The sequence below is a fragment of the Rhinoderma darwinii genome, unplaced genomic scaffold (assembly GCF_050947455.1).
Source record: "Rhinoderma darwinii isolate aRhiDar2 unplaced genomic scaffold, aRhiDar2.hap1 Scaffold_2667, whole genome shotgun sequence".
NCBI classification, from domain to species: domain Eukaryota; kingdom Metazoa; phylum Chordata; class Amphibia; order Anura; family Rhinodermatidae; genus Rhinoderma; species Rhinoderma darwinii.
The window spans coordinates 4,559-15,000 of record NW_027462962.1 but is presented as its reverse complement, the minus strand read 5'-3'; positions in this window follow the sequence as shown (position 1 = coordinate 15,000).

The window sequence follows — 10,442 nt, the reverse complement described above, 5'->3', positions numbered from 1 at the left end:
GGAGCACCTCGGCTAGAGAGGCCCTTGCGAGCAGCGGACATACGGGGGCGGTCACTGCCTCCCCGTCGTTTAAAGCTTTCTCTCGTGCCTCGGGCTCCGGCGACACCAGCACACTCTCGGACGCCTTTTAGAGTGATAGAAGCAGCACTGAGCAAACGCACCTCGCGGGAGCGAGAGGTACCGGCACCCGCCTTTAGCAGGACCGCCGGGCTTTTTGGGACACCGGCCGTAGGTGGCCGGGGGCGAAACAGACCCGGACGGTGTGGGAGGAAGACGCGCTCGCCGTAACCGACAGGGCTCCAAAGCACTGCCGAGCGAGTGGTCCCTCCGCCGCCGGGTCGCGGGGAGCCAGATCGATCTGAGGAGTCTTGGACAAATTCCAAAGACTCAAACGGCGCGGGAGCACGTGCTCCTCTCACAGCTTAACGACAGGTGGCAGAGGCCGACGGGGACTTCCAGGAGGCCGGCATGATGTGCCACTACATACCGGTCACACCATGGAAGTCCTTCTCGGGTTGGACCAGGTGTAGCTCCCGCTAGAACGTGCAGCACGTCCTCCTTCACGGTACTCGGCTGGAGTCACCAAGCTGGCCGAGCTCCTGCAACTGCTGGTCGGCCTGGGACTCCAGAAAGAATGCGCCAAAGTTATTTCGTGGAAGTTCAGGTGCAGCGGACCGACCAGCGAACGAGGCCGACCGGGACTTCCAGGAGACACCATGAGAGGGCCGGTGCCTATCGCTCACACCCTGGAAGTCACTCTCGGCCACGAACGGTTAGGACTTCCCGTTAGGAAGAACCGTAGGGACTTGGAACACGAAACCAAAATGCCCTCTCACAGGATTTCAGGTGAAGGAGATATTCGCACCCCTAAAAGTGTCACCACCTCAAATACACCGGGGTAAGGTGCCAAAGTGCCCGGGCTCCTGGAACTGCTGCCCGGCTGAAGCCCAAAATAAAAACCTCATAGGGTTTTTCCTCCAAAACGTCAATGAAGACCGATCTGCGAGCGAGGCCGACGGGGACTTCCAGGAGGCCGGCATGACGTGCCACTACATACCGGTCACACCATGGAAGTCCTTCTCGGGTTGGAACAGGTGCAGCTCCCGCTAGAACGTGCAGCACGTCCTCCTTCAAGGTACTCGGGTTGGAGTCGCCAAGCTGGCCGAGCTCCTGCAACTGCTGGTCGGCCTGGGACTTCAGAAAGAATGCACCAAAGTTCTTTCATGGAAAGTCAGGTGCAGCGGACCGACCAGCGAACGAGGCCGACGGGGACTTCCAGGAGGCCAGCATGACGTGCCACTACATACCGGTCACACCATGGAAGTCCTTCTCGGGTTGGAACAGGTGCAGCTCCCGCTAGAACGTGCAGCACGTCCTCCTTCACGGTACTCGGTTGGAGTCGCCAACGTGGCCGAGCTCCTGCAACTGCTGGTCGGCCTGGGACTCCAGAAAGAATGCACCAAAGTTCTTTCGTGGAAGTTCAGGTGCAGCGGACCGACCAGGGAGCAAGGCCGATGGGGACTTCCAGGAGGCCGGCATGAGGGGGCCGGTGCCTACCCCTCACTCCCTGGAAGTCCTTCTCGGCCACAAACGGTTAGGACTTCCCGCTAGGAAGAACCGTTAGGACTTGGAACGCGGAGCAGAAATGCCCTCTCACAGGATTTCAGGTGAAGGAGATATTCACACCCCTAAAAGTGTCACCACCTCAAATACACCGGGGTAAGGTGCCAAAGTACCCGGGCTCCTGGAACTGCTGCCCGGCTGAAGCCCAAAATAAAAACCTCATAGGGTTTTTCCTCCAAAACGTCAATGAAGACAGACCTGCGAGCGAAGCCGACGGGGACTTCCAGGAGGCCGGCATGACGTGCCACTACATACCGGTCAGACCATGGAAGTCCTTCTCGGGTTGGAACAGGTGCAGCTCCCGCTAGAACGTGCAGCACGTCCTCCTTCAAGGTACTCGGGTTGGAGTCGCCAAGCTGGCCGAGCTCCTGCAACTGCTGGTCGGCCTGGGACTTCAGAAAGAATGCACCAAAGTTCTTTCATGGAAAGTCAGGTGCAGCGGACCGACCAGCGAACGAGGCCGACGGGGACTTCCAGGAGGCCGGCATGACGTGCCACTACATACCGGTCACACCATGGAAGCCCTTCTCGGGTTGAACCAGGTATAGCTCCCGCTAGAACGTGCAGCACATCCTCCTTCACAGTACTCGGTTGAACTCACCACCGTGGCCGAGCTCCTGCAACTGCTGGTCGGCCTGGGACTCCAGAAAGAATGTACCAAAGTTCTTTCGTGAAAGTTCAGGTGCAGCGGACCGACCAACGAGCAAGGCCGATGGGGACTTCCAGGAGGCCGGCATGACGTGCCACTACATACCGGTCACTCCCTGGAAGTCCTTCTCGGCCACGAACGGTTAGGACTTCCCGCTAGGAAGAACCGTTAGGACTTGGAACGCGGAGCAGAAATGCCCTCTCACAGGATTTCAGGTGAAGGAGATATTCACACCCCTAAAAGTGTCACCACCTCAAATACACCGGGGTAAGGTGCCAAAGTACCCGGGCTCCTGGAACTGCTGCCCGGCTGAAGCCCAAAATAAAAACCTCATAGGGTTTTTCCTCCAAAACGTCAATGAAGACAGACCTGCGAGCGAGGCCGACGGGGACTTCCAGGAGGCCGGCATGACGTGCCACTACATACCGGTCACACCATGGAAGTCCTTCTCGGGTTGAACCAGGTACAGCTCCCGCTAGAACGTGTAGCACGTCCTCCTTCACAGTACTCGGTTGGACTCAACACCGTGGCCGAGCTCCTGCAACTGCTGGTCGGCCTGGGACTTCAGAAAGAATGCACCACAGTTCTTTCATGGAAAGTCAGGTGCAGCGGACCGACCAGCGAACGAGGCCGACGGGGACTTCCAGGAGGCCGGCATGACGTGCCACTACATACCGGTCACACCATGGAAGTCCTTCTCGGGTTGAACCAGGTATAGCTCCCGCTAGAACGTGCAGCACGTCCTCCTTCACAGTACTCGGTTGAACTCACCACCGTGGCCGAGCTCCTGCAACTGCTGGTCGGCCTGGGACTCCAGAAAGAATGTACCAAAGTTCTTTCGTGGAAGTTCAGGTGCAGCGGACCGACCAGGGAGCAAGGCCGATGGGGACTTCCAGGAGGCCGGCATGACGTGCCACTACATACCGGTCACTCCCTGGAAGTCCTTCTCGGCCACGAACGGTTAGGACTTCCCGCTAGGAAGAACCGTTAGGACTTGGAACGCGGAGCAGAAATGCCCTCTCACAGGATTTCAGGTGAAGGAGATATTCACACCCCTAAAAAGTGTCACCACCTCAAATACACCGGGGTAAGGTGCCAAAGTACCCGGGCTCCTGGAACTGCTGCCCGGCTGAAGCCCAAAATAAAAACCTCATAGGGTTTTTCCTCCAAAACGTCAATGAAGACAGACCTGCGAGCGAGGCCGACGGGGACTTCCAGGAGGCCGGCATGACGTGCCACTACATACCGGTCACACCATGGAAGTCCTTCTCGGGTTGAACCAGGTACAGCTCCCGCTAGAACGTGTAGCACGTCCTCCTTCACAGTACTCGGTTGGACTCAACACCGTGGCCGAGCTCCTGCAACTGCTGGTCGGCCTGGGACTTCAGAAAGAATGCACCACAGTTCTTTCATGGAAAGTCAGGTGCAGCGGACCGACCAGCGAACGAGGCCGACGGGGACTTCCAGGAGGCCGGCATGACGTGCCACTACATACCGGTCACACCATGGAAGTCCTTCTCGGGTTGAACCAGGTACAGCTCCCGCTAGAACGTGTAGCACGTCCTCCTTCACAGTACTCGGTTGGACTCAACACCGTGGCCGAGCTCCTGCAACTGCTGGTCGGCCTGGGACTTCAGAAAGAATGCACCACAGTTCTTTCATGGAAAGTCAGGTGCAGCGGACCGACCAGCGAACGAGGCCGACGGGGACTTCCAGGAGGCCGGCATGACGTGCCACTACATACCGGTCACACCATGGAAGTCCTTCTCGGGTTGAACCAGGTATAGCTCCCGCTAGAACGTGCAGCACGTCCTCCTTCACAGTACTCGGTTGAACTCACCACCGTGGCCGAGCTCCTGCAACTGCTGGTCGGCCTGGGACTCCAGAAAGAATGTACCAAAGTTCTTTCGTGGAAGTTCAGGTGCAGCGGACCGACCAGGGAGCAAGGCCGATGGGGACTTCCAGGAGGCCGGCATGACGTGCCACTACATACCGGTCACTCCCTGGAAGTCCTTCTCGGCCACGAACGGTTAGGACTTCCCGCTAGGAAGAACCGTTAGGACTTGGAACGCGGAGCAGAAATGCCCTCTCACAGGATTTCAGGTGAAGGAGATATTCACACCCCTAAAAAGTGTCACCACCTCAAATACACCGGGGTAAGGTGCCAAAGTACCCGGGCTCCTGGAACTGCTGCCCGGCTGAAGCCCAAAATAAAAACCTCATAGGGTTTTTCCTCCAAAACGTCAATGAAGACAGACCTGCGAGCGAGGCCGACGGGGACTTCCAGGAGGCCGGCATGACGTGCCACTACATACCGGTCACACCATGGAAGTCCTTCTCGGGTTGAACCAGGTACAGCTCCCGCTAGAACGTGTAGCACGTCCTCCTTCACAGTACTCGGTTGGACTCAACACCGTGGCCGAGCTCCTGCAACTGCTGGTCGGCCTGGGACTTCAGAAAGAATGCACCACAGTTCTTTCATGGAAAGTCAGGTGCAGCGGACCGACCAGCGAACGAGGCCGACGGGGACTTCCAGGAGGCCGGCATGACGTGCCACTACATACCGGTGACACCATGGAAGTCCTTCTCGGTTTGAACCAGGTGCAGCTCCTGCTAGAACGTGCAGCACGTCCTCCTTCAAGGTGTTCGGTTGGAGCCGCCAAGGTGGCCGAGCTCCTGCAACTGCTGGTCGGCCTGGGACTCCAGAAAGAATGCATCAAAGTTCTTTCGTGGAAGTTCAGGTGCAGCGGACCGACCAGCGAGCGAGGACGACGGGGACTTCCAGGAGGCCGGCATGACGTGCCACTACATACCGGTCACACCATGGAAGTCCTTCTCGGGTTGGACCAGGTGCAGCTCCCGCAAGAACGTGCAGCACGTCCTCCTTCACGGTACTCGGTTGGAGTCACAGAGCTGGCCGAGCTCCTGCAACTGCTGGTCGGCCTGGGACTCCAGAAAGAATGCACCAAACTTCTTTCATGGAAGTTAAGGTGCAGCGGACCGACCAGCGAACGAGGCCGACGGGGACTTCCAGGAGGCACCGTGAGAGGGCAGGCCGGTACCTATTGCTCAAACCCTGGAAGTCACTCTCGGCCAGGAACGGTTAGGACTTCCCGCTAGGAAGAACCGTTGGGACTTGGAACTCAAAACCTAGATGCCCTCTCACAGGATTTCAGGTGAAGGAGATATTCACACCCCTAAAAGTGTCACCACCTCAAATACACCGGGGTAAGGTGCCAAAGTACCCGGGCTCATGGAACTGCTGCCCGGCTGAGGCCCAAAATAAAAACCTCATAGGGTTTTTTCTCCAAAACGTCAATGAAGACAGACCTGCGAGCGAGGCCGACGGGACTTCCAGGAGGACGGCAGGAGGTGCCACTACCTACCGGTCACACCATGGAAGTCCTTCTCGGCTTGGAACGGGAGCAGCTCCCGTTTGTACTTCCTCGTTCACGGCTTTCGGTAGGAGTTGCCGAGGTGGCCGAGCTCCTGCAACTGCAGGTCGGCTTGGGACTTCATAAAATACCATAAAAAAAAAAAGTGTTTTTTTATTATGAAGGTAAAACTCACAGCGGGACCGAGCCGTGAGCCAGGCCGACGGGGACTTCCAGGAGGACGGCAGGAGGTGCCACTACCTACCGGTCACACCATGGAAGTCCTTCTCGGCTTGGAACGGGAGCAGCTCCCGTTTGTACTTCCTCGTTCACGGCTTTCGGTAGGAGTTGCCGAGGTGGCCTTGCTCGTGCAACTGCAGGTGGGCTTGGGGCTTCAGGAAATAACATAAAAAAAAAAAATATTTTTTTATTAAGAAGGTAAAAAAACACCGGATCCGACCAGCGAGCGAGGCCGACGGGGACATCCAGGGCAGCGGCGTGAGAGGGCGGCTTGGTGCCGCTATCGCCGTGGAAGCAGCATTCGGCCTAAGCCGGGAACGCCTCCCGCCCTCCTCTCGTCCTGGAAGTGTTGGACTTGGGAGGCGGAGCAAGTTCTCCCTCTCACAGTATTTCAGGCGTAGGAGATGTTCACACCCCTAAAAGTGTCACCTCGCCAATTACACCGGTGGGAGGTGCCAAAATGCCCGGCCTCCTGGAACTGCTGCTTGGCTGAAGGCCAAAATAAAAACCTCATAGGGTTTTTCCTCCAAAACGTGAATGAAGACAGACACGCGAGCCAGGCCGAGGGGGAGTTCCAGGAGGTCGGCATGAGGTGGCCGCACCTACCGCTTGAGCCCTGGAAGTCCGTCGCGGACCGGAAGTGCATGTCGGGCGGGTGAACTACGGGACTCGCCGCGGGCGCTGTGGAGCTCCCACAAGGAAGCTGCCGGCATCCACAAGCTCCCACGGGGCCCCTCTATCCCCCCACGGGTGCAGAAGGCAGGCACACCGCCGCTAATAGGCGGAGCTGGCTCCCGGCCGCTGTCATGCATCACTCGCGGACCGGAAGTGCTTGTCAGCCGGGTGGACACGGCGGGACTCGCCGCGGGTGCTGTGGAGCTCGTACAGGGCTGCCCCCGGGCTGGCACAGCTTCCACAAGGCTCCTCTATCCCCCCACGGGTGCAATAGGCAGGCACACGCCGCACACGCCGCTCGTACACGGAGATGGCTCCCGGCCGCTTTCGGTAGGAGTCACCGAGGTGGCCTTGCTCGTGCAAATGCAGGGGGGCTTGGGGCTTCGGAAAATACCATAAAAAAAAAAAGTTTTTTTATTAAGAAGGTAAAAAAAAAAACAGCGGGACCGACCCGCGAGCTAGGCCGACGGGGACTTCCAGGAGGTCGGCATGAGGTGGAGGCTCCTACCGCTCTTGCCCTGGAAGTCCGCAGAGGACCGCGGGCGCTGTGGAGCTCCCACAAGGAAGCTGCTGGCATCCAGCAGCTCCCACGGGGCCCCTCTATCCCCCCACGGGTGCAGAAGGCAGGCACACCGCCGCTGATAGGCGGAGCTGGCTCCCGGCCGCTGTCATGCATCACTCGCGGACCGGAAGTGCTTTGCAGCCGGGTGGACACGACGGGACTCGCCGCGGGCGCTGTGGAGCTCCCACAAGGAAGCTGCCGGCATCCACAAGCTCCCACGGGGCCCCTCTATCCCCCCACGGGTGCAGAAGGCAGGCACACGCCGCTGATAGGCGGAGCTGGCTCCCGGCCGCTGTCATGCATCACTCGCGGACCGGAAGTGCTTGTCAGCCGGGTGGACACGGCGGGACTCGCCGCGGGTGCTGTGGAGCTCGTACAGGGCTGCCCCCCGGCTGGCACAGCTTCCACAAGGCTCCTCTATCCCCCCACGGGTGCAATAGGCAGGCACACGCCGCACACGCCGCTCGTACACGGAGATGGCTCCCGGCCGCTTTCGGTAGGAGTCACCGAGGTGGCCTTGCTCGTGCAAATGCAGGTGGGCTTGGGGCTTCGGAAAATACCATAAAAAAAAAAAGTTTTTTTATTAAGAAGGTAAAAAAAACCACAGCGGGACCGACCCGCGAGCTAGGCCGACGGGGACTTCCAGGAGGTCGGCATGAGGTGGAGGCTCCTACCGCTCTTGCCCTGGAAGTCCGCAGAGGACCGCGGGCGCTGTGGAGCTCCCACAAGGAAGCTGCCGGCATGCAGCAGCTCCCACGGGGCCCCTCTATCCCCCCACGGGTGCAGAAGGCAGGCACACCGCCGCTGATAGGCGGAGCTGGCTCCCGGCCGCTGTCATGCATCACTCGCGGACCGGAAGTGCTTGGCAGCCGGGTGGACACGACGGGACTCGCCGCGGGCGCTGTGGAGCTCCCACAAGGAAGCTGCCGGCATCCACAAGCTCCCACGGGGCCCCTCTATCCCCCCACGGGTGCAGAAGGCAGGCACACCGCCGCTGATAGGCGGAGCTGGCTCCCGGCCGCTGTCATGCATCACTCGCGGACCGGAAGTGCTTGGCAGCCGGGTGGACACGGCGGGACTCGCCGCGGGTGCTGTGGAGCTCGTACAGGGCTGCCCCCGGGCTGGCACAGCTTCCCCATGGCTCCTCTATCCCCCCACGGGTGCAATAGGCAGGCACACGCCGCACACGCCGCTCGTACACGGAGATGACTCCCGGCCGCTTTCGGTAGGAGTCACCGAGGTGTCCTTGCTCGTGCAACTGCAGGTGGGCTTGAGGCTTCCGAAAGTACCATAAAAAAAAAAAGATTTTTTTATTAAGAAGGTAAAAAAAAAAACAGCGGGACCGACCCGCGAGCTAAGCCGACGGGGACTTCCAGGAGGTCGGCATGAGGTGGCCGCTCATACCGCTCTTGCCCTGGAAGTCCGCAGAGGACCGCGGGCGCTGTGGAGCTCCCACAAGGAAGCTGCCGGCATGCAGCAGCTCCCACGGGGCCCCTCTATCCCCCCACGGGTGCAGAAGGCAGGCACACCGCCGCTGATAGGCGGAGCTGGCTCCCGGCCGCTGTCATGCATCACTCGCGGACCGGAAGTGCTTGGCAGCCGGGTGGACACGACGGGACTCGCCGCGGGCGCTGTGGAGCTCCCACAAGGAAGCTGCCGGCATCCACAAGCTCCCACGGGGCCCCTCTATCCCCCCACGGGTGCAGAAGGCAGGCACACCGCCGCTGATAGGCGGAGCTGGCTCCCGGCCGCTGTCATGCATCACTCGCGGACCGGAAGTGCTTGGCAGCCGGGTGGACACGGCGGGACTCGCCGCGGGTGCTGTGGAGCTCGTACAGGGCTGCCCCCGGGCTGGCACAGCTTCCCCATGGCTCCTCTATCCCCCCACGGGTGCAATAGGCAGGCACACGCCGCACACGCCGCTCGTACACGGAGATGACTCCCGGCCGCTTTCGGTAGGAGTCACCGAGGTGTCCTTGCTCGTGCAACTGCAGGTGGGCTTGAGGCTTCCGAAAGTACCATAAAAAAAAAAAGATTTTTTTATTAAGAAGGTAAAAAAAAAAACAGCGGGACCGACCCGCGAGCTAAGCCGACGGGGACTTCCAGGAGGTCGGCATGAGGTGGCCGCTCATACCGCTCTTGCCCTGGAAGTCCGCCGAGGACCGCGGGCGCTGTGGAGCTCCCACAAGGAAGCTGCCGGCATGCAGCAGCTCCCACGGGGCCCCTCTATCCCCCCACGGGTGCAGAAGGCAGGCACACCGCCGCTGATAGGCGGAGCTGGCTCCCGGCCGCTGTCATGCATCACTCGCGGACCGGAAGTGCTTGGCAGCCGGGTGGACACGGCGGGACTCGCCGCGGGCGCTGTGGAGCTCGTACAGGGCTGCCCCCGGGCTGGCACAGCTTCCACAAGGCTCCTCTATCCCCCCACGGGTGCAATAGGCAGGCACACGCCGCACACGCCGCTCGTACACGGAGATGGCTCCCGGCCGCTTTCGGTAGGAGTCACCGAGGTGGCCTTGCTCGTGCAAATGCAGGTGGGCTTGAGGCTTCAGAAAATACCATAAAAAAAAAAAGTTTTTTTATTAAGAAGGTAAAAAAACCAGCGGGACCGACCCGCGAGCGAGGCCGACGGGGACTTCCAGGAGGTCGGCATGACTTTGCCGCTCATACCGCTCTTGCCCTGGAAGTCCACAAGGGGCGCTGCGGAGCTCGTACACGGCTGCCCCCGGTCTTGCACAGCTTCCCCATGGCTCCTGTATCCCCCCCCCCCCCCCCCCCCACGGGTGCAGGCACACACCGCTCATACACTCTGGAGCTGGCTGACAGCCCAGCTGACATGCCACCTCCTAGCCGACCGGAAGTACATGTCAGGCGGCTTGGGACATAGTGGGACCCCCCCCCCCCGCTGGCGCTGAGGAGCTCATACACTGTTGCCCCCGGGCATGCACAGCTTGCACACGGCTCCTCTACCCTGGGCTGCAATGGGCAGCACACGCCGCTCATACACTCTGGAGCTGGCTGACAGCAACTGCTGCTGATAATGATGATGACGATAATGTGCAAAGGGTTATCTATCGGCGGACAGTGTCACACTCTGGCCCTGGAACTGTGCCCCGGCCTGCCTCTGCTGCTCATTACCGCCTCTGTCATTTTTTGAACATACCCCACTTTCACTTGATTTTAAATGTGTCACTTTCAGTAGCAGAAATGTCATTCTTTGACATTTGGGCCTTTTTATTTTCACTGCTGTTGGGTCACCAAATGGATCTCCTTATCTCGAGGCCTAGTCCTCTCCCCACCGCCCTGGAACTCTGCCCCG